The 23333-nt window shown below is 40.6% G+C and overlaps 1 protein-coding gene across 1 annotated transcript in view; it reads right to left on the bottom strand.

Annotated features, from left to right (window-relative positions):
- LOC144784313 (ankyrin repeat and fibronectin type-III domain-containing protein 1-like) overlaps positions 1-19693 on the bottom strand; it is a 2450348-nt gene extending 2430655 nt beyond the window's left edge. The window contains exon 1 of the mRNA XM_078663012.1: positions 19580-19693. The gene's annotated coding sequence lies outside the window, so the exon portion shown is untranslated. The remainder of the gene's footprint in view (positions 1-19579) is intronic.
- Positions 19694-23333: the final 3640 nt, after the last annotated feature.

The following is a 23333-nucleotide window of genomic DNA, read 5'->3' as shown; positions in this document are numbered from 1 at the left end:
GATTAGATGCACAATATTTTGGAACAGTGTATCCTTCAACTTTGAATAAACCAAGAACCATACATAGGAGTCTCCTCCTACGAAGTTTTGGCGGATTTACCTTTCACCCACTCCAGACGTCTTTGGCGTATTATGGGAAAAGGGGCCTGTGTGAAAAAGCACGACTGAGTTACTCTAATGTCTTGCATTAGATTTATCGCCTATCCAAACGGTTGGGCGCCATGTAGTGTAGTGTAGTTCCTATTATCCCAATAGGCTCTGCGCATTGGAATAATATCTTCAATAGTATAGACGTAGGACTGTGGTTAACTAGGTCTTCTACCAACGATATTAGACTTAAAGTTATGTGTGTGCCAGCTAGCTCAGAGTTCACTAGAAACTTTCTCGAATAGGCATAGACAAGAAGGGATTTAGTTTCTGACAACCATAGAAAATGCTGCTTCTCCCTTTATATTGGCTAGTAATATTGCCGAGACCTGCTTGAAGTCTTTTAGTAATTTCATACCAAGAGTTAAGGCAGGTTCTGGACCGTATTCATCTTGAATTTGTTTTAGCACATCTGGTATTACTGACATGGATGGAACACCATGTGTTTTTGTGTAAACGGAAGCAAACTGTACCCCAAGTGTCACAGTCCTCCACATGTGGTGCGATTCCCATTGGAAGACAGATAGTCAGAATTCTGTGTTTCTCAACCGGGGTGGTATCCGGAAATACCGCCTCTATTTGAGTGATTTTTTGTGCTAACCAGAATGGAATTTGTTCCCGTTTTGCGGGTACTTTACCTAAACAGGACTGTATGTTCTGTGGTGTAATTTTATTTGTGTTCCCCTGATGAGGGGTCAGCTGTGGAATTTTAATAGCTGGTTGGACTGTTGAAGTCTGCATTACATATTCGACTAATTGTCTATGTATTTTGATTAGTTGTTTTAGCTGTGCTAAAATATCTGGTGCAGACATTTCTTCAATGTCTGGATGTGGTGTGTATCCGGCTAGGACCGGCCACGTTGCTCCTGGTCTACCTAGTGGAACGAGCCTGGTGATGTGATTATTATGTTTTAGGGCGCCATTAAACCAGAGCAGGTGCTCTTGGTATTTGAGTGGTATTTCCACCTCCTCGAAAGGAGTGTACTCATTCGGAGGTTCCTCTATTTCGTAATAGTGGAAGTCCTTTGTTACAGCGTTTGCTGCTGGAAAGTTTATCTATGAATACAATACCTCTGTCTGCCGATATTCATGTGCCTCAATTACGAATATGACTGTACCACCTCTTGGTGTCAGTCCATTTTCTATAAGTTTTAAGGTTATAGTTTTTCTTATCTTGACCGGGATTAGTATTGCCTCCGGGTCTTGTTGTAGGAGACTATTGTCATCCGCTAGGAGTTGAGCTGCTATTCTAGCTGTCTCCCTTTCTTCTTCAGTTTCTGACATTTTACTGTCAGGAAGGTTATTTTGTTTATTTGCAGATCAGGTTTCTATGGAAACAAAGATTAGATGCACAATATTTTGGAACAGTGTATCCTTCAACGTTGAATAAACCAAGAACCATACATAGGAGTCTCCTCCTACGAAGTTTTGGCGGATTTACCTTTCACCCACTCCAGACGCCTTTGGAGTATTATGGGAAAAGGGGTCTGTGTGAAAAAGCACGACTGAGTTACTCTAATGTCTTGCGTTAGATTTATCGCCTATCCAAACGGTTGGGCGCCATGTAGTGTAGTGTAGTGTAGTTCCTATTATCCCAATAGGCTCTGCGCATTGGAATAATATCTTCAATAGTATAGACGTAGGACTGTGGTTAACTAGGTCTTCTACCGACGATATTAGACTTAAAGTTATGTGTGTGCCAGCTAGCTCAGAGTTCACTAGAAACTTTCTCGAATAGGCAAGGAGGAGTTTAACCTCCCTGGATAGACAAGAAGGGATTTAGTTTCTGACAACCATAGAACATGACAACTTTGCTCTCCCCTAATCAAGAGTATATCTCTAGAGTCGTGTGAAAACAAAAGACAACTTATTTTACTCAGTCAGTATGTGCATTCTTAGTTTCACCAGATTGTAGAGAAAAGGAAGAGACGGGCGTATTCAATAAAAAGGTGTTATTTATTGATCAGTCTCCTTTCTCATACAAGAGAAATGAATTGCTATTATTGCAATACTTATAGTTAAGTAAAGTGCATACAGTAAAAACAGGATTATAAAATAATACTGCAAAAGCATTGATATGGTTTCTTAGCCATATGATACTTAAAATGGATAAAAGTTATATACATATATACATTGACTAATCGTACTCAACTGGTGCTTCTAGCTACTCCTACCCCAGTGTACCTGACCTAAGCCTAATACGTGGGCGGGAGTAGATAAGTAGCAGTTTAAGTTAAGTTTGCTTTGCCAAGGATCTGATTCAAGAATTCTCTGTGAGGGGTTATTCAGTTCAGTACCTGGGATTTAGAAGGCTGGAGGGCTGGTATCTCAATCTCAGGACTCAATATCCCAGTTGCCCGCAAGGGCGGCTGGAAACGCCGGGGCTGGATTTCTCGGCAAGAGAAAAGGCAGCGTATCTCTCTCAGCGCGTCAAAAAGGAGGGGCAGCGTCCGTGGGCTTTTTCTGCATCAGCAGGGCTCCTCGGCAAGTATCGCTGCTCCAATCTCGTCACCACCGTGTCTTTGCTTAGGGCAATGTCGGTAATATTTATACCTGAAAGGTGCCGAAATTGACGTAAGGATGGACATAAATACGTCAATAAGGATGTCATAAGAACTGGTCGTTCGTAGATTCTTTACTGGAGTTCTTGGTTAAATCAAAACAATAGCTGCGGGGGATTTCCCAGGTTGCTGGAGGTTTGATTTGTTTTGAGAACTCGGTATGCTTTCTATGGGGGCTGGGGGAATAGTGCTTGCCTAATGTGGTAGCATGCGCTATGACCTAATCAGAAAACGGGTTTCTGTGCCGTTGTATGGCCACTATTGATTTATTAACCGGACAAGGGTCAGAAACAGGAATATTGATACAGTTCCCATAGGAAATACATCACACCCACTCCACGGAATCTATGTCCATATTTACTAACCTAAGCATAGTAAACATAACTAATATTGTATGTGTATTCAAACCGCCCCAAAATACATGAATTTGCATTAAATTTGGATTTGCGTAATACATGAAAAATGAATATAGTTACTGTATGCATTCAAGCAGTGTAATCATTCAAAGAGGATGCACATTTTATATCTGCACGAATGATTTGCGAAAATAACACATGAAATGGCTCTTAATACAGAGGAAAAAGTGCGAGTCCATTTCATCACATAGAAATACAATTGTATGTGTAAATAACCTAGAGGTCGAGGTAAAGTGTTCTTGAGGTACCTAAAAATAGAAGTGTCTGTTCTCTAAGAATAGTTTACTTTAAGCAGAAGCTAAGTGCCTGAAAGGTAAATATTTTGGATGTTTGGAGAACGTTCCTGTTTGCAGGAGCAGACTCGAAAAATTCTTAGTGGCTTTATTTTTAAATTTGAAGGCCAAATTCAGAGTTCAGGGAACGCTGTGTGCACGTTTGCTCAAAGTCATTCTTTCTGTTCTGGTAAAAACATCATATCATTTAGATGTTCGAAAAAACAGTCAACAGCTTCTGGTGAGAGTTCGACAAGGTTGGAAAATGACGCTACCATGCAGTCATGAGCATGATTGCTTTCAGTGATGGTTTGATCAGCATAGCTGACAGATGGTTGTACCTGATCGATGCTGCTTTCATCTTGTACTTCACTACCCTTCAATCGCAGTGGTGAAGTCTCCACGAATGCCGTCATCAGGATTGGTAGCCGCTGGGGACAGCACAATGCCTGAGCCTTAACTGGACTCAACAAAGTCTCTGCATCCAATGGCACTTCCGATTGTAGTGTGAGACAGGTGTCCAACACGCATTCTTCGCCGCATAGCAAGCACCTTAATACAGGCATAACACAGGTCTGCCACAAGGGTCTGAATGAAAGAAACCAGGTCATATTTAAATCTCGTAGCCGTGCTAGTCCAAGGACTTTAGTTATGCGGTCCCGGTAGCGTATAGCTAGGATCGTTTCTTCCATTGATGTTGGAGTCATGTCTGTGACACGGTTTGCCATATCGAAGCAAAAGTAGCAAAAATAGGACGCCTGCTACTAGTCCCAACAGGAGAGGTAGTCCGCCAAAGAGAGAATGGACGAAGTTTGGAAAAATACCCAGGATCGCTTTGAATGGTGTTAAAGCGCCTGAAAAAACTGTCTTAAATACACTGGCGATACCACTTGTATCAGAAATATTTAAGATTTCGTTCAACATTTCTGCGAAGTGTAGGGGGCTATTCGTTGATAGCAGTGAATGAATCTCTGCCGTTGTCCTTGCAACTTGGAGATCATACGTTTCTTTTGATGACGTCAACCTGGTTGGCGTCTGTAGGAGCACAGTCTTCATTCTGCTTAAAGTATCAATTCGAATAGAAATTAAAACTGGGCCATAACCTTGCCTCCCTGTCTGGAGTATCGTTTGGGAACAATACTCTTTCACAGCACATGACCCTGGTAGTCACGCTCACGAGATAAGGTTTTCCGGGCATTAGGCTGCAACATCTGCGATCTACAATTAGAATGTAACTCCCGTTCGAGAGTCTCCTAAAGAATGGTTCTATTCGTGTTGCAGGTGTGCCTAGCTGGTGACATGAAAGGTTATTTGAAGTCCCTTCACAGGCCCCATGCAAACTTAAACCCTGGCACAGAAGTATACCACTTAGTGATTTTGCACAATTATTGCCACTAAGAAATACACTCTGTCCTTTATTACTAACACATGTGTGTGTATAGGGCAAGTCCCATGTCGACTTAATGTATCCTTTACCCAACCTTTCATACTGGCCTGCCTGTATATATTTTTGGCAGTATTGAAACTGGAAAGTAGTTATCGGAATATTTATTATCCCATGTATTATCCATTCAATGTCAGGTCGTTCTGACATTGTCAATGGTAATCTCTCAAGTTTTTCAATGCTCAGAATTGTATAGTCAGCACCCTTCTGTGCCAAACTGATTTGTTTATCAGTAAGGTTAAAGATATTAAACAGTGACGTTGTGTTGATTAAACGCCAAGGCACATAGCCTGAACGCAGATTTTGTAACGTCCAGCCAAGCTGTACAATAGAACGTAATTGAGACTGACCGTGTTGTAACAACAGTAAGTCTTGCTCTATTATATCGATTGCTGAAGATACAATACTGTCCAGTGAATATATTCTGGAAGACAGAGTCATTAACCCATTGTCCACAACAGAAAGTGATTTTTCCAAATTAACACGGTCAATTTCCCGTATTTTTTCTGCTGTCTCAATTTGAGTTTCTTTCCAAGCTTCGTTGTAGGCTGCATATATAGAGGCCGCTATGAAACGTTTTTGACGCTGTTTGCGTGGTCCCATAATGAAATCGCGCAAGTCAGCACCTTCTTTAAGTAAAGTTAGGTGTTGCTTAATTTCCGCCAGTGTGGATGTATGTAGCCACTGAAGGTAGAGCTTTCCCACACTGTAAGTAGTTACAATCCCTGGATGTTGTCTCTGGGAGTATCTTGGGTCTGGCCTGGTCAAAGTGAACCCCTGTATTTTGTTCAGGAATCTGTCTTGACAGTTATTTGTGTCTGTGGGCCAGATCAACCATTTTTTCCATTCAGGATGTGTTCTGTTTTGGTTTAAAATACTGGTTACGTCTATCTCAACATCAGAGGTGCTATTACTATCCATTGTTAGCTTTGGAATAGACGGTTTGTTTAAGTCTTTGATTTTGGCTAGACCAAGACAGCTGGTCTGCTGAATCGTGTCATTCAAAAATATAATTTGTTCTGGGATCATGCAGGCTCTAAATAATGATTCTATACCTTGCACTTGCCAATCTTTTGTGCCCCAGATCGTTTTCGTTTCAATGTTATCGTTCCAGAAGTCAAAACCAAATGTATTCATTTTTTCAAAAAATGAGTCTGAATATATCAATTTTGTGTTTGTAAGCATGGTTTTCACTCCTGTCTTATTTAACAATTTGAAGTAGAATGTTTCTGCATTACTTGTGTTAAACCCTGAAAAGTATGAATATTTATCATAAAATGTTTTTGAACTGCCTTTTGGTGGAGTTGCACAATGTTCCCACTGGCTAAAATTCAAAACATTTCGAGGCTGATTAGATTTATGCAGATAATGGTTACCATAATGGTTATAGCAAAACATTTGATCGTAATTTGATGAACCTTGTAAATAATCATGTTCTGTAAATTTGGCTGACATCACTAGATCAGACATCATATCATTAATACTTTCAAAATCCCAATCATCAGCGAATGTGCTTGGTTTTACAAAGTCACTTAATGAAATCTTAAATTGGTGTGGGTACTTCAGGAGTTCGACCGGACCATATATTTCATATTCAGTTTTGTCCCATGCTACCCCGCCGGGTATAGGATTGGCTGTGAAGTTGACAGAAGAAAGTTCTCTTTTCTCGACGTGTGAAGATGTGTGTGGTTTAAGGACCAAGTTGATATTCTGGCTTGCTGTGTCCATTTTAGCATATCTTCCCTCAATGAAATGTCCCAAGCATAGTACCATGATGAGCCAAAGTATGAGGATAAATGCACCAAATGCCACCCAAATTTCAATCCATGGAGAAATCAGATAGGTTTCTTTTAGTTGATGAAAAAGTTTCTTTGCTTTGTCTTTAAAAGTTCTTTTTGTTGGATGATCGTCAGGTTCATTCAGATCTTCAAAAAAATCATCGAAGTTGATGAAGTAGCCGGATGCTGTTCTGCCAATTGTTTCAATTGCATCTGGATTACTTTTTGTTTTTAGGATTTGCTTTGTTTCATTAGCATAGTCCGTTACATCAGTGTAGAGTGGAGTTTCTTGATGTAAAGTTTTGATTTGGGTTTTAAGAGGTTCAAGTTCTATTGCTTTGTTGCATAGTCCTTGTTGGTTCACTGTAGATTTTTCAAATGTGATCAGTCTTTCAGTTGGAACCTCTGTGGATGTAGCAAACTTAGGTGTTCTACTACTTCTTGGGAGTCCACTTGGCCTACTACTTGTTATTGGCCACATGATTGTGGTTTAACCAGGTAGATGGATACAACTTGGTTCTCCTTTTTACCAGCAAGGGGCGGTAATACTACTGATCTCGTCCCGTTGACAGACAAGACAGGAACTGCTTTTCTGTAAGAAGGCCCAAATTCCTTCTTTACCGCGATCTTATCTCTGACCAGATCCCCGATTTTTGGAATCCAGACAGGCCTTGCTGGGACAGGTGGTTTCTCTTCAGTGGTTGTTGGCTGTTGTTTCAACTTTATGTTGCTCAGGTCTCTTCTTGTTTCATTTAAGTCCAGTAAAATAGCCAAGCGATCTTTGATATCAAAGCATTTTTCTTTAACCACTGAAGTCTGACTATCTAAGTCCTGGACTAACATTCTAGTCCCAAACAATAGTTCGTACGGACTGAGACCTCTCAGAGAATTTCTTGGCAGATTATTAAGACTACGTTGGACACTTATTAAATATTTGACCCACCCAGCTCCCGAACCTAATACCTTTGCTGTTATCGATTGCTCTATGCCTTGGTTTTTTCTTTACACCATCCTGTTTCCCTCAGGAAGGAAGTGAGAAGAGTCCCGCAATGCAATGCTCATTCTGGCCAAGCACCCCCCCCACAAGCTTTTTTGGAGCTAAAGGAAAGATTTTGGTCAGGACGTAGCCTGCTTCTAGCGTATATGCCATTATAGACTCGCAAATCTTTTATAACAATTCAGACGTCAGCCGAAAGTTGGGGTCTACATCACAAGTGAAAATAGTCTCTACATGTTAATAAGACGCATTATTCATACTGGGTGAGTTTATGTTGTTAGCCTATTCCTTATTGAGGAAAAAGCCGTGGGAATACACAGTTTCGTTCACCACTGCGATCTCTGTTGCAGTTTGAACAGTTTCTCGCGAATAGGTGTTGGTCCAGACTCATTCCTGGCCACCAGTATGTTGATTGTAATTCTGCTAGAGAATCTTTAATTGTGCGATGTCTAAGACCCTCGCCAATATGTGCGTCTACTATTAACAAGACTCTCCTGTTCATGTTTGGAATCACTCTATCCCCCACTCCAGGGATTCGAGCAAAAGGAACGGAGTTTGCATCGATTATGTATGTATAATTGAGTGGATAGTTGATCGGTAAAGCTGAACAGTCGCCTTTTGATGACGTTTTCACCGCCAGCACTGTTTCACCGTCAATGTATTTTACTGAACGCTTTTTTGTAGCTACGGAAGCCGATCTGGTTGCTACTGCTGTGGCTGTCTCAGCCAATGAATTCCCTGCAACGTGAACGCCATCACGTTGATGACTCAGTGAATGTATCACGTGAGTTTTTGGTAGTTCTTTCTGTAAAAGAACTACTTGTTCCCAAAGCGATTTCTGCTTTATTGTTGCACCTGTGTCATCTTTGTAACCGTTTTGAATCCATTTCTGTAAATCGTTATTGTATGATTTGACGCAGTAATACGAATCGCACACTATAAGTGTCGGGAATTCTCGATCGGTATTTTCAAGCGCCATCTTGAATGCTAGTAGTTCAGCTCGCTGAGCTGTACAATCTCCTAGAGATTGTGTTTTAGTTACTAGTGGTCTAAACTTTCCTTCGTGCCAGCGACCTTTAACAATCGCGCACGCAGCACTGTAAGCTTGCTTACCCCCCACTGCGGGTTGTGCTGATCCGTCCGTATATATTATACAGCCGTAATGTTCTAGAGGCAGAATTTCTGTCGGCAGAGGACATTCAAATTCATATTGGAGAAATTCTTGTGTTTTTAAATTAGGATCAAATTCGTATACCACGTCTGTTGCAGCAAGGGAATTAGCCCATTGTATCCATCTCGGATGAAGTGCTTTAGCATTCGGAATGCTTGCCTTTGTTACCGCCTCCAGGACTGGTATTGGTGTCACGATGATTATTCGTTTACCTTGTGCTAGGGCTCTTTCTTTCGCTACAGCAGTCTGTACTGCGGTAAGGATTTTTTCCGTTGGGCTAAATTTCATTTCAGCTTTTGTGTACAAGTGTGATTTGTATGCTATTGGTACCGTTTCTCCCTCATTAGAGGTCAGGTATGTGAATCCGCATCTTCCTGGGATGACTCGAATCACAAGATTGCGTGTGTTGTCACGTGTTTGTAGTTTTGTTTTAACTAACATGTCTGTTTGTAAAGATCTCAAAATTTCTGTGTGTTTTTGAGTCCAGTTGATTCTTTTAAAATCCGGTTTTATTAAATCATAGAGAGGTTTAACCCTCTCTGCATAGTTTATAATGTAAGTTCTTCCGAAATTCAGGAAACCTAGAATTGATTGCAAGTTTTTCAGTGTTCTAGGTGCTTGGATTACAGGAAATTGTCAGCCAGGCTTTTGCCTTCACTTGATAATTCATATCCTAACAATAGGACAGTTAGATGGGCAATTCTCGACTTTTTAAAGTTGAATTTGTAACCCTCTGCTGCGAACCCAAGTATTATGGTGTTTACTCTTTTCAAGTGAGTATCCAAGTCATCATCTGTTAGATAGATGTCATCGACATAAGATAATGCCTCGTCATAATATATTTGTAGTAACTCTGTTACTCTTGCTGAGAATAATCCTGGGCTGTTCTTGAACCCCTGGGGCAAACGACAGAAATTTTTTTGCGAGCCATTTATTGAGAACGCGGTCAAATATCTGCTTTCAGGTGCTATATTTTGACAAAAGAATCCATTAGAAATGTCTAATGTAGTTTTGTATTTTTTGCGCACTATGTTATTCATTAGTGCTGCACTGTGTGAGTTTTGCACTGCAAAAGTTTTGCAACATGAGTTCAAGTGTCTGTAGTCCAAAACAAGACGATATGAATTATCTGGTTTGGAGACAGGAAACAAAGGATTGTTCATTTGTGAGGTGCATGTTTCAATTACCCCCTGGTATTCAAGTTGATCTAGGATCTCTTTTACCTGTTTTTTAGCTTCTTGCTTAATTGGGTACTGCATCTGTGCAGTAGGTTGTGATTTTAACTGGATTTTGTGAGGAGGAGAGTCCTCATCCCATCCCACATGGTTTTTATATAATGCAGGAGCTTGGCCTACTGCCCACTTTCTTGCAAGTGTATACTTTTTATGTATTGGAATATGATTTGAGAAGGCAGGCATAATTATTTCTTCGCCATGAGGGCAGTCCCTGACAAACTCTGGTGGCCAGTCTTTTTCAGCTAGAAGGATGTCATAGCCTTTAGAGAGATTATCCCAAAACAGACCCCTTATCTTCCTAGTCTTATCCCCCTCTATACGCAATGTTATTTCATATATTGTATAAGGTTTGCTAACTCTGGTATCTGCAGTTTCCACCTGAATGTATTCATTTGTGTCCACTGTCTCGAGATGATTCATCAGGATCTTGCGAGCTATGCTCACTTCTGCTGCGCTGTCTAGCATTAACTGAGCCCATTCTCCGTTTTTCAGTTGTGTCCTCAGTATTCTCGGCATGGTTGATTACTTTAATACTGGCTACCTTCTTCTTTGGAAATTGTAATTTTTTATTTGGATGAGCAGGTTCCTTGTATTTGGACTTGACGTGCTCTTCCCTGTGTTCTGATCGTCCTCTTCTTTCCGATTTCTGCGAGGAAGTCTGAAAAGATTGAGAGGGACGTGTATCAATATCTTGATATCTGTCAGGTTTCTTTATATTATCTCTATTTCTAAGGTTGTATTTTTTCACAGAGGACTCCCTTTGGGGAGACTTGTGTCCTTGGTCCGGAGATCTTTCTCTCCGCCGAGGAGACCTTCCTCTGGTTTGGAATCTTTTTTCTTTAGGAGTGGATTGTTTATTTCCATCCCAGCTCTTTTTTTGAGTGTTTAGATTATTTGTAATAAATATCTTTTCAGGATTTTCAATTAGTTGGGGTTTCACAGGTATTCCACCCAAACTATCTCTTCCTAGTTCTTCATAGGATTTTTCTATGATTCTGGCAATTTCAAATGGTTGGTCTGCTATATCTGCCTCTTTCAACCTCTGGCGGATCGCCACATTTGCTGCTTCTCCATTTATATTGGCTAGTAATATTGCCGAGACCTGCTTGAAGTCTTTTAGTAATTTCATACCAAGAGTTAAGGCAGGTTCTGGACCGTATTCATCTTGAATTTGTTTTAGCACATCTGGTATTACTGACATGGATGGAACACCATGTGTTTTTGTGTAAACGGAAGCAAAGACTGTACCCCAAGTGTCACAGTCCTCCACATGTGGTGCGATTCCCATTGGAAGACAGATAGTCAGAATTCTGTGTTTCTCAACCGGGGTGGTATCCGGAAATACCGCCTCTATTTGAGTGATTTTTTGTGCTAACCAGAATGGAATTTGTTCCCGTTTTGCGGGTACTTTACCTAAACAGGACTGTATGTTCTGTGGTGTAATTTTATTTGTGTTCCCCTGATGAGGGGTCAGCTGTGGAATTTTAATAGCTGGTTGGAATGTTGAAGTCCGCATTACATATTGGACTAATTGTCTATGTATTTTGATTCGTTGTTTTAGCTGTGCTAAAATATCTGGTGCAGACATTTCTTCAATGTCTGGATGTGGTGTGTATCCGGCTAGGACTGGCCACGTTGCTCCTGGTCTACCTAGTGGACCGAGCCTGGTGATGTGATTATTATGTTTTAGGGCGCCATTAAACCAGAGCAGGTGCTCTTGGTATTAGAGTGGTATTTCCACCTCCTCGAAAGGAGTGTACTCATTCGGAGGTTCCTCTATTTTGTAATAGTGGAAGTCCTTAGTTACAGCGTTTGCTGCTGGAAAGTTTATCCATGAATAGAATACCTCTGTCTGCCGATATTCGTGTGCCTCAATTACGAATATGACTGTACCACCTCTTGGTGTCAGTCCATTTTCTATAAGTTTTAAGGTTATAGTTTTTCTTATGTTGACCGGGATTAGTATTGCCTCCGGGTCTTGTTGTAGGAGACTATTGTCATCCGCTAAGAGTTGAGCTGCTATTCTAGCTGTCTCCCTTTCTTCTTCAGTTTCTGACATTTTACTGTCAGGAAGGTTATTTTGTTTATTTGCAGATCAGGTTTCTATGGAAACAAAGATTAGATGCACAATATTTTGGAACAGTGTATCCTTCAACGTTGAATAAACCAAGAACCATACATAGGAGTCTCCTCCTACGAAGTTTTGGCGGATTTACCTTTCACCCACTCCAGACGTCTTTGGGGTATTATGGGAAAAGGGGTCTGTGTGAAAAAGCACGACTGAGTTACTCTAATGTCTTGCGTTAGATTTATCGCCTATCCAAACGGTTGGGTGCCATGTAGTGTAGTTCCTATTATCCCAATAGGCTCTGCGCATTGTAATAATATCTTCAATAGTATAGACGTAGGACTGTGGTTAACTAGGTCTTCTACCGACGATATTAGACTTAAAGTTATGTGTGTGCCAGCTAGCTCAGAGTTCACTAGAAACTTTCTCGAATAGGCAAGGAGGAGTTTAACCTCCCTGGATAGACAAGAAGGGATTTAGTTTCTGACAACCATAGAACATGACAACTTTGCTCTCCCCTAATCAAGAGTATATCTCTAGAGTCGTGTGAAAACAAAAGACAACTTATTTTACTCAGTCAGTACGTGCATTCTTAGTTTCACCAGATTGTAGAGAAAAGGAAGAGACGGGCGTGTTCAATAAGAAGGTGTTATTTATTGATCAGTCTCCTTTCTCATACAAGAGAAATGAATTGCTATTATTGCAATACTTATAGTTAAGTAAAGTGCATACAGTAAAAACAGGATTATAAAATAATACTGCAAAAGCATTGATATGGTTTCTTAGCCATATGTACTTAAAATGGATAAAAGCTATATACATATATACATTGACTAATCGTACTCAACTGGTGCTTCTAGCTACGCCTACCCCAGTGTACCTGACCTAAGCCTAATACGTGGGCGGGAGTAGATAAGTAGCAGTTTAAGTTAAGTTTGCTTTGCCAAGGATCTGATTCAAGAATTCTCTGTGAGGGGTTATTCAATTCAGTACCTGGGATTTAGAAGGCTGGAGGGCTGGTATCTCAATCTCAGGACTCGATATCCCAGTTGCCCGCAAGGGCGGCTGGAAACGCCGGGGCTGGATTTCTCGGCAAGAGAAAAGGCAGCGTCTCTCTCTCAGCGCGTCAAAAAGGAGGGGCAGCGTCCGTGGGCTTTTTCTGCATCAGCTGGGCTCCTCGGCAAGTATCGCTGCTCCAATCTCGTCACCACCGTGTCTTTGCTTAGGGCAATGTCGGTAATATTTATACCTGAAAGGTGCCGAGATTGACGTAAGGATGGACATAAATACGTCAATAAGGATGTCATAAGAACTGGTCGTTCGTACATTCTTTACTGGAGTTCTTGGTTAAATCAAAACAATAGCTGCGGGGGATTTCCCAGGTTGCTGGAGGTTTGATTTGTTTTGAGAACTCGGTATGCTTTCTATGGGGGCTGGGGGAATAGTGCTTGCCTAATGTGGTAGCATGCGCTATGACCTAATCAGAAAACGGGTTTCTGTGCCGTTGTATGGCCACTATTGATTTATTAACCGGACAAGGGTCAGAAACAGAAATATTGATACAGTTCCCATTGGAAATACATCACAGTCACAGTGTTCAATTTCACTAAAATTATTAGTACTAGTAACTCCCTCAAACTGAGTAACGGGGTTGCAGCGCAGGCCATTGGCAGTACAAGAGTTTAGGAGTTTAGTCAGTCCGGAGTGTCCAGATCAATAAGTGCTTAGTATCTATTTCTGGTCACTAGGTGAAAAAGCTCCTGTCTCATCATTGGTTTCTGAACCTTATGCACATTTAGTGGGGGGATTGGGCCAGTAGATTCGAGATGCCTATAAATAAAAAAGTGGCACAATGTCAATCCCTTGTCTAGGGCCCTGACCATAGAGAGAATTTCCACTTCTAAGCAATTGCCCTGCTAGGGTTGGGGACCTACAGTAATTACTACACAGTCTCCAATTGAAGACTCGCGTAAGGGACCAACCCAGCTTACACATCTTACAAACAAAATATCATGATAGTTTGCTTTGGAGAAATTTATATTTTGGGATAGCCAGTGACAAACTTTATTTTTCAGCTGGCTGAGTGTTTCCTTAGAATTACCCCGGAGAGAGGGGACATTAGTAAGAATTGCCACATATGGACAACACTCTGGTGGAAGGTGTAGTCTCACCTCATTAACGTGATTATTCCTGGAAGTGAAATCATCAATTTGGGAAGGAGGCTGTCTAGTATATACAGCTTTGTTTCCCTTAGAGTTTGGTTCTACGTACGTTAGACCCAGTGATACTAGGAGACTGCCCTTACACAACCAAATAACTGGTGCATGTTGATTCAATAGGTTTTGGCAACACTGCCCTCAGATCACTGCGATTTATTTCAGGGGTGGGCATGTGAGATAGTAAGTTTGGATTCCTACTTTGGTTCCCCTCTCTGGTGTGGGATTCTCTACAATAAGGTGCCCCCCCTTCATGACTTTTTGATTCTAACCCTGCTCCAGGCAAGAGACTTTTGGGTGGATCCCACACTTATCTCCAAATCAGCAAGCCTGTCCAGTATAGGCAAGAGATTATTTAGTATTGTTTTTTCAAGGCAAGTTTTAGAGTCTCAATGTCTTGCAGAGATAGACCTATGGAATTGGTGGATGTCAGATCAGAATGTAAAACTGTTGGGGCTGCTTGCTTTGGGCCACCATGTGCCTCCCTGGTGCTATGGCTCTTGGGGGATGTTGGCCCCCAGCTCTGGCTGATGCGTGTCGCAAGAAGGCAAAGTTGCTGTATGGGCTCCCCTCTTTAGATTTTTCTTTACACTTTTTTAAATTGTAAAAAATGTTAATGAGGGCCTGACAGCAGGCGCCGGGCTGTTTATTGTTTTTTGTGCTTCATCTCATACTTTTGTTTCATTTACGGCTCGTAAATGCTCATTGGCCAACTTAGAACACTAATTCCACTTAAAATAAATTTAAAAATGGCAGCTGTTACATTAGCTCGTATACACAAGCATTGCAGACAATCTTTGCAAAAACACCTGTCCAATATGGCTGCTATGGAATGGCATGTGCACCCCCATGGCAGCTGCTAAGCATGACAGATGGCCCTCATCTTCATAGTAAGTGACAAACTACAGCAACCAAGCAACCAAATTCAAGTAAGTGGAAATAAACAAAATTGGATTTCAAAATACCTATTACTCAATAAAACATAAACTAATATAAACAAACCAAAGGACTTGTCAGAAGTCGTCTATGTTAAATTATACATTCAAAAGACAGGCTCACATTGAACCTAGAAGACAGTGACATGGAACTACTCATCCAGCACACGATGTGATTTACTGCATACCAAAACTTGCCAAAACCAAGGGAGAATCCATGATGATAGTTTATTAGGGCAGACAATACTCAATGCACACTATATACAAAATCATAAAACAGAGCAGTGAAAATGATTGAAAAAGGAGCATAACTCCAACCTCATCCATCAACCACCAGTCAAAATAAGGTAGAGGTTTTGCCAGTGTGTAACCTACGATCTTTAAAAACTGTTTTACAGTTTTAAAATGTAATTTATTGTACTTTTATGATTTTATTACGAAATTGAATAAAGTATTGAAATAGAAAAATGGGCTTCATGCACCTAAACAATAGTGGAGAGACCCAGTAGCATAATTCAAATCCAAAAGATAAAATAAATTGAGTGGATATCATAAAAAACAACCTCTCCCATAATTCCCTTAAATAAACCTGCCACATTCTGGAAAAACCCATGGCTGTTGCAAAATCCCTCCTTTTGCATGGTCACCCACATTTTATACTTACATGTTTGGGTAGCATTTGAACTCTGCGTGCTGTAGTGCAGTTGTTCAGTCCCCAGTGTACCTGTCTGACCCATAAAACATGGTCAAACTGACTAATCCCCAATTGGCATAATTTGCATTCCAGCAAGGCCATAGTATTTGGTGCAGAAAAATACACAAATAGCATGAAAAATACACCAACAGTCACCTGTGAACAGCAGCATCTGTTGCATCATCAACTAGATTGGCAAGGAGAAACATGGCTTTAGGCCTACATGTGTAGCCTGAATGCTACAGATTTTAAACTAGCATATAAACCTTTTTACAGGAAGGAACCCTAATTTTAAATGTTAAGTAAATCAACATTACATGGGTCTTGAAGCCCACAGGCGAGGGTGGCAATTATTCAAAAGTAAGTGTAACATGTAAACATATCTTGGTGATATGTTCCTACAGTGACAGGCCCCTCAAACGCTATTTTCACTATAAAGGGCTGTGGCTTATCCTAAACAAAAACTAAAGTGCAAATAAAATTCTATTTTTGCTAACTTTGGGATAAGCTACAGAAATGTTTCAAGCACTCTGTTTAATATCGTTTAAAATCCAATTCAATTGTGAAGTTGGAGTTTGACAAATATATCAAAAAGGTAACTTAAAAAAGTAGCCTCTGCATACCTGAAGCTCCAGTGAGCTAATTAGCCTTAACCAGTCAGCAGATGCCCCCTGACAGCGCTTTCCCTAGCTACATCTAATGCTGGGCCACCAGCATTTGATTCAACTTAAAATAGTGCACTGTTTGATAGTCTGCAGTAAGGCAAACAGGATGTAATGCAAAAGCAGGAAGGTTTGCCCTCAGGAACTTTTTCTTTTCGGTTAGGGTTTGTCCATGTGTCACTCAAACTCAATGGCCGGTGAATCCTACAAAAGTGACACCTCGCCCCTGTCTCATCAAGAACACTTCTGGACCTGACAAAGAACAGAAGAGGACTGGACCTTCTGTAAGTGACTGTCTAGAGGCCTGAAGAGCCTAACCTCCTCCCACTTGTAGCCAAGACTTCGAAGTGGACTCCAAAAATTAGTTAGATGACTTCCTGTATCGCTACAGGGTCACAACAAGCTGTAAGAGGCCTTTCTCGTGAAGTGCCAGACTAACCAGTGGCAACTGGACCTGTTGGGCTGAACCCTGTTTGTGTCACTGCTGGAGTGAGGCCTCACATCTACGTACTGTCCCTAAGGTCTTGGAAGTCTTAGAAGTGGCCAGGAGGTAGTGATGAAGAAAGTGTGAAAGGTTGCGACTTAGAATATTTTTGGGAAACTTCTAAGAACTGTGGCGTTTCAGTGGGATCTCACAGCAAAAAATAAACAAAGTCTGAAGGTGTAAATCTTGATCAGGCGACAGGGCAAAAATTGAACAGCCAATGTGACAACCATGAAATATATATTTACCGATTTGAAGCATTTCCCTCCAAAAGCAACGGCTTTAGCTTGGCCTTCTCCATCAGGGAGGGCTTCAACTTTGCCCTGCTGGAGGATTTTGAATTTCATTCCATAAATTAAGAAAGAAGAAGGTACAATCTTTGATCAGGATGACCCACTTTGATGGATCAGACCTACACTCAATCATGGTCAGCCTCAAGCCATACCTAAGTCCAAGTCCACTGCAAACAGTTGCTTCTGGTTGGCGCATTAGTATTTCTTGGTACTTTTTGCAACAAAGCTTTAAACATTTGGATCTTTGTTTCCTCTTATTTATCTCAATCATTTTTGTGTAATTTTTCTAATTAAAATGTTCTCTATTGTTAGAAATTGTTTGTGGGATTTGTATTATGTTCTGTTTTGAATTTTTAACAGTTTAGGTACAGCTAAATACACACTTTCTTTAGGATGAATCTGTCTGCACTGTGCCATAGTTAACTGGCATTGAGCCCCAGTTTAATAACTCAACTTATATGTTGGACCTAACAAAATGTTGGACTTATTACTTGGGAAGGACTCACATCCTCCCCAGGTAATAATCAATTACCTTACAATGGCTGATAGTAAAGTACTACCAAATAGCAGGCCACTGTATAATCCTTGATTGGGAAATCACAAGTTATTTTGATGACCGTAGAGCACCACTGTCCATCTACATCATGGCCAATAGGGGTTTAGACTCATGAAAGTGTCAGAAACCCCATAGTAATTATCAGAGAGCACACCCTCGTAGTTTTTTTTTAAATTAAAACCTACATACATTACTGATGGTCCTTCACCCAACCACAGCCTATAGTGAGAGCATGCCATTCTCTTGAATCGTTTCTTTTTGTCCCTCCAACCCCAAAGCAAAGTAATGATGACCAGAGCCAAATCTTCAAAGAGATACGTCCTGCAGCATATCTTAGGGAATCTGACCTGTCACAAATACTATTCATCATATATGCCAGCCAGTTTGCTTAGTTAATCGACAAACTTGATCTAATGAAAATCGAATGCATTCGTTGAGGGTGAGACACAAAAAAACAGCCTGGAGGGTACATGTAATTCTAGTAGAAGACACTTGTTATTATGTAACCTCTATTTCTGGGGACAGTCCTGATAAAAAAAAATGTGGTATCAAGTTTTGATTCAGCCCTAGAGTTAAACTTGAAGTACATACAGTGGTCAATGAGAGAATGAAACTTTTGAGCTGTGCCCCCATACAAGATACTACAGCTCCTGATGGTGAGCCACTGAGGGACCCTAATGAAGCCCGCGTGCCTAGCACAGACAGCAGACTTGGACAACTGTAATGCGATTTATACTGGAATCTACAATGACAGACTGCTTTGTGCCTTTGGCCACACAGCCCCATTGCCTATTAACAAAAGAAAAAGCCCAGTCACATCAAACTGACCTTAAAAGGACTCCACTGGTCAACTGTGAAATAAATAATATTTTGACAGTATTTAGTAACATTTGTAAGGTATTGTCGAACACGGACCCAGAATATTTGGTATTGTTCATTCATCTTTGAACAGTCCGTAGACAATCCTTGAATGGCAAAAGCACAGAGGCTGTAAGTACAGGCACCACTGACTAATTGTCTCAAATAAAGCTTGCCGCCACAGCTTATTGTCTAATATTCAGGAAAATGCTGAAAACTGACAAACTTATACAGGCCTTTGACTGGGGTTCTGAGATGCAGAGACTAAAGCATGGGGTTGCCAGACTAGATCGGTTTGTGAGTCCTTACGCATGGGCACGCTGGGCAGTTGCCCAGGGGCCCACGAGCATAGAGGCCCCGTGCAGACCAGAATTTAATGCTAATTTTCCGTCAAACGTTTGTATTTTTGTGAGTGGTTGTGTAGGCAGGGTCCAGTGCACTGGGAGCCTATAAATGCTGTTAAGACGCTGTGCGGAAGACACCTTCCAGTCTATTACCTACAGCTCATGGCCCTTACTACCACCCGGCTACACTCACGGACATCTTATAGTCCTATGTAACACCGTCATCCGAACTTGAGATTTCAAGTAAATACATTACCAATGTTTACCTATCACATTCAGGTCTCTGCCTAACCCAATGCATTCACTTCCATACGCACAGACGCTGTACACAAGTGCCACTTAGTGCCACTAGGCAACATGATTGGCTGCCTACAGTACAATACAAATACAACAATAATAACAATTCGGAATGACAGAAAATAGGGCAAAAAGATGCTAATGAACTCACCTCTGTAGCAGATCTATATTTGCCCTTTGAACTTTGGCTGGATACATTAATTCAAAGTCCAGGCTATCAAGTACAGAATCGCAGAAAGCCATGTTCTCATTTATTCATGTCTACTCATAAGCAAACACCATCCCTGCTGTAAGCAAAAAGAAAAGGTATATTGATTAATATTAACTATACTGAAATACATGCACAACATTCTCTCCTCAAATTACAAGTATATTAAAGTATTCGTGCCTGGTTATCAAATTTACCCTTAACATGTGCTGGTATAATTCATATCTAGATCCCACACTGTCAATCTGGCTGTAACAGTTAGAATTACATACCATAATTGCATAAGGCCCGATCTACCCACCACCTATTTCCATACCTGTAAATTCATTTTACACATTCTGTCTTTTCTCATTTGTTGTGGTCCTTCCTCTCACATCCTGCCTGGTGATTTAGGATTGTGCACAATTAAACGAAAAGGGAGGGAGTTTAAGGAACTTTGGGCCTGCAATTAACCAAAACCATTTGATTTTACTAAAATGATACGTTATATACATACTTATGGGGACTTTCAGCCAGATGTCATTTATTGGTTCATTCACATTTTCTACCACCCACTACAAGATATGAAATGGGGCAATGGGTCAGCTCACTTCAGCTATTGGCTAACCTCAGTGTGAGTGTTAGTATTCCACTCTTTCACAAGAAGCACATGTATACACCGTGAAATTCCCAGGAACTACTATGGCAATGTGGTCTTATTTAGACAGAAAATATATTGTTGCTTTTAATCAATATGTTTTTCTCAGATTGGCGAGGACTCTTTCCCAGTAATAAAGTTTTAAAACAAAATAAAATAAGCATTGACAAAATCAGAAGACTGGCATCAAATGCCAGACCAATAGGCTTTGCCAATGCGCATTTGTTTTTAAGGAGAGACTTTAGCACGTATTTGGTACATAAACGTGATACTCTTCCAGCACGAGGTTTACGCTTAAAAATACCAAAAAAACACAGAATGCTTGCAAGACAAAACATTGATGAGATCCACAGTAAATTCAGAGAGATAGCAAGAGTGTAATGCCAAATTTACTTTTATGAGGCAATAAGACTGTTTCCAGTTTACACTCTTCCTGTTCAGGGTCGTACATGACAGACCACTGCAGTCCCCGAGGCGCACGGCACAGTGAGGGTTCTAACCCTCTGGGGGCCCAACACTTCATTTGGGCCCCAGTCAGCCTGATGCCAAGGAATAACAGTGTGATAATGGGGACTTCGGGAACTCTCATCACTTTCTGAAAGGGGTTGCTATAGAGAACGTTTGAGTAAGAAGATTACAGCCGCTAAATGTTTTATTCCTGCGAATTGCGCCAAATAGGTTGTCATTGTCAAGACTGTTATTATCATGTCATAGGGAAAAGTGTGGTTAAAAACAGAAAAAACGTGCAAAAAATTATTTTAATAGCACACAAGCGTAATCTATGTAGGCTTAGGATATCTGTGAGAGTTGTGTCACACAAATCATGACCTTTCACAGTGCTTCGCTGACTTGTTAATAAATTCGCTCTACATTAATGCCACATGCAGTCATACATGCATGCTTGTTAACACATATGTGAGATCGGCCTAAGAGCTTTTAGAGCACAATTACTTATTGTGATAAAATTCTCTTTTGGTTACGTGCCATCAACCGCATAGGCAGAGTTCAGAAAACACACCAGGCTTAAAGGAAGGAGAAATGATTGCGAGTTGACCACACATATAAAAACACTATGTAATATAAAAGCGCCTAGGGCTATACTTGGACTGCATTGGTGGCAGACGGGCCTGTGAAGACTGGCTGAGAAAGAGGGAATGGCAGTGTTACCAGAGACTGAGGACAAATCAGAAATCCTCGCCATTTGGTGAATTCACCCACCATTAGCATTTCTCACAGCTTTATTGTGTTTTCTTTATACGGCTAATGCAGTGCTTTTATCGCGCAGAGCTAACAGGCTGCAAGGTCTTCTGGATGGGTTCAATAGCTTTATTGGTGATCTGAAGCTCAAGATTAATCATAAGAAATTTTACAATCTGACTAGTAGCCCCAAAAACACCTGCTCTAGGAAGTTTTTTGTGGGAGGTACGCAAATAATGAAAACTTCAACTTTTAGCTATCTGGAGATTTTATTTTTGGCGGATTTGACTAGGGATAAACTTGTAAGTCAGAGGTCACAACTTACTGAAGCAGCATGAGAGGCACTATGGATTTGCCAAAAAATTAGGAGATAAACCCCAAAACGAATAGTGATCCTATATAAAAGTAAATGTCTGTCGGTGGCTACATATGGAGCGGGAGTATCGTGCTAAGCCCCGGTGTCGTATTTACAGGCAGTAGAGAATAGATTTCTGTACAAACTTTTAGGACACCTGAGATCCATTACCAGTCTGATCACACACAGTGCAACAGGACTAGGTTTCCTGGAATATTTGGTGAGACTAACTCCAATTATGCCATAGGTCAAAATATGTCTGTCTTCGGATTTGAAATTTAGGCATGATATTGGTGAAGTTGTTTTAAACAGAGTAGTGTGCAGGCTATTCCATGGTTAAATTATGTAAAGTTATCTTTGCAAAAATGAGGCTGGCAGATCTGTGGACAAATACAGGAAACATTAGCATTCTTAACCAGGCGCAGATTAAGTTGAAGTACTTAGAAAGCAAGGAAAAGTTAAGCATGGAGAAAGTTATTGACATGGTATCAGTCTCACAGTATATAGCTCTTTCTAAGTGCACTGGCATGGAGCCCTATCTTTTGTGGATTAGACTTCCAATATATATTTTATCTATCATGTTTTCTCATGACTATGATTCATTATTTAGGGTGTTCCCGGCCACAGTTTCTTGTTTCGCCTCCGTGGAGCCGTGTTATTGTGATCGGATTCCCTTCCAAACTACCAAGCACTTTTTATTATTCTGCCCACCTATTCAGTCTATAGATTCCGATTCTTACGGCGAATCCTTAAAGAGAGGTCTTTTAACTTGCATCTTGAAAGTTTGACTTACTTGCAGCACTTAGAGTTCCCATTGTTTTGTTTCGCTGTTTTAAATTGTATTATTCAGGCCCTGAGCCTCAAAAAAAGGTATGTATCATGAAGCATAAATTGGGAATGTGAGGTTACATTATCTTTTATAATCTGATTTTTAATTGTACTTTTGCCTGTCCTTTTATTATATATTGCTGGGTCTGAGAAACATGTATGCATAATGAATTTAAATTGGCCATGTGAGGTTACATGATTGTATCCGATATTTATTAGTATTTCCTATGTTTTTATACTCTTTGTTTTTATACTCTTTGTTTTATTGTGAGCTTTTATGGTCGTATATAGGCTGAATAAACATTTATTATTGATTGATATTGATTTAAAAGCAAACAAGATTAAGCTATGTAGGCTTAGGATATCCAAGTTGTGTCACTCAAACCATGACCTAGCAGAGTGCTCTGCTGTCTTGTGGCTAAGTTTGCTCTACATAAATGCCACATGGAGCCAAACATGCATGCATGAAAACACATTTGTGCGATCAACCTAAGAGCTTTTAAAGCATAATTATTTAATGCGATAAAACCCTCTTCTGGTTGCGTGCCAATAACCACGTAGGCAGAGTTCAGAAAACACACCAGGCTTCAAGGAAGGAGAAAGGTTTGCCATTTGACCACACATATGAAAACATTATGCAATATAAAGGCGCCTAGGGCAAAAGTTGCGTTACCAACTAC

The sequence above is a fragment of the Lissotriton helveticus genome, chromosome 10, assembly GCF_964261635.1.
Source record: "Lissotriton helveticus chromosome 10, aLisHel1.1, whole genome shotgun sequence".
Classification (NCBI taxonomy): Eukaryota; Metazoa; Chordata; class Amphibia; order Caudata; family Salamandridae; genus Lissotriton; species Lissotriton helveticus.
This window is presented reverse-complemented; position numbering and strand designations above follow the sequence as displayed.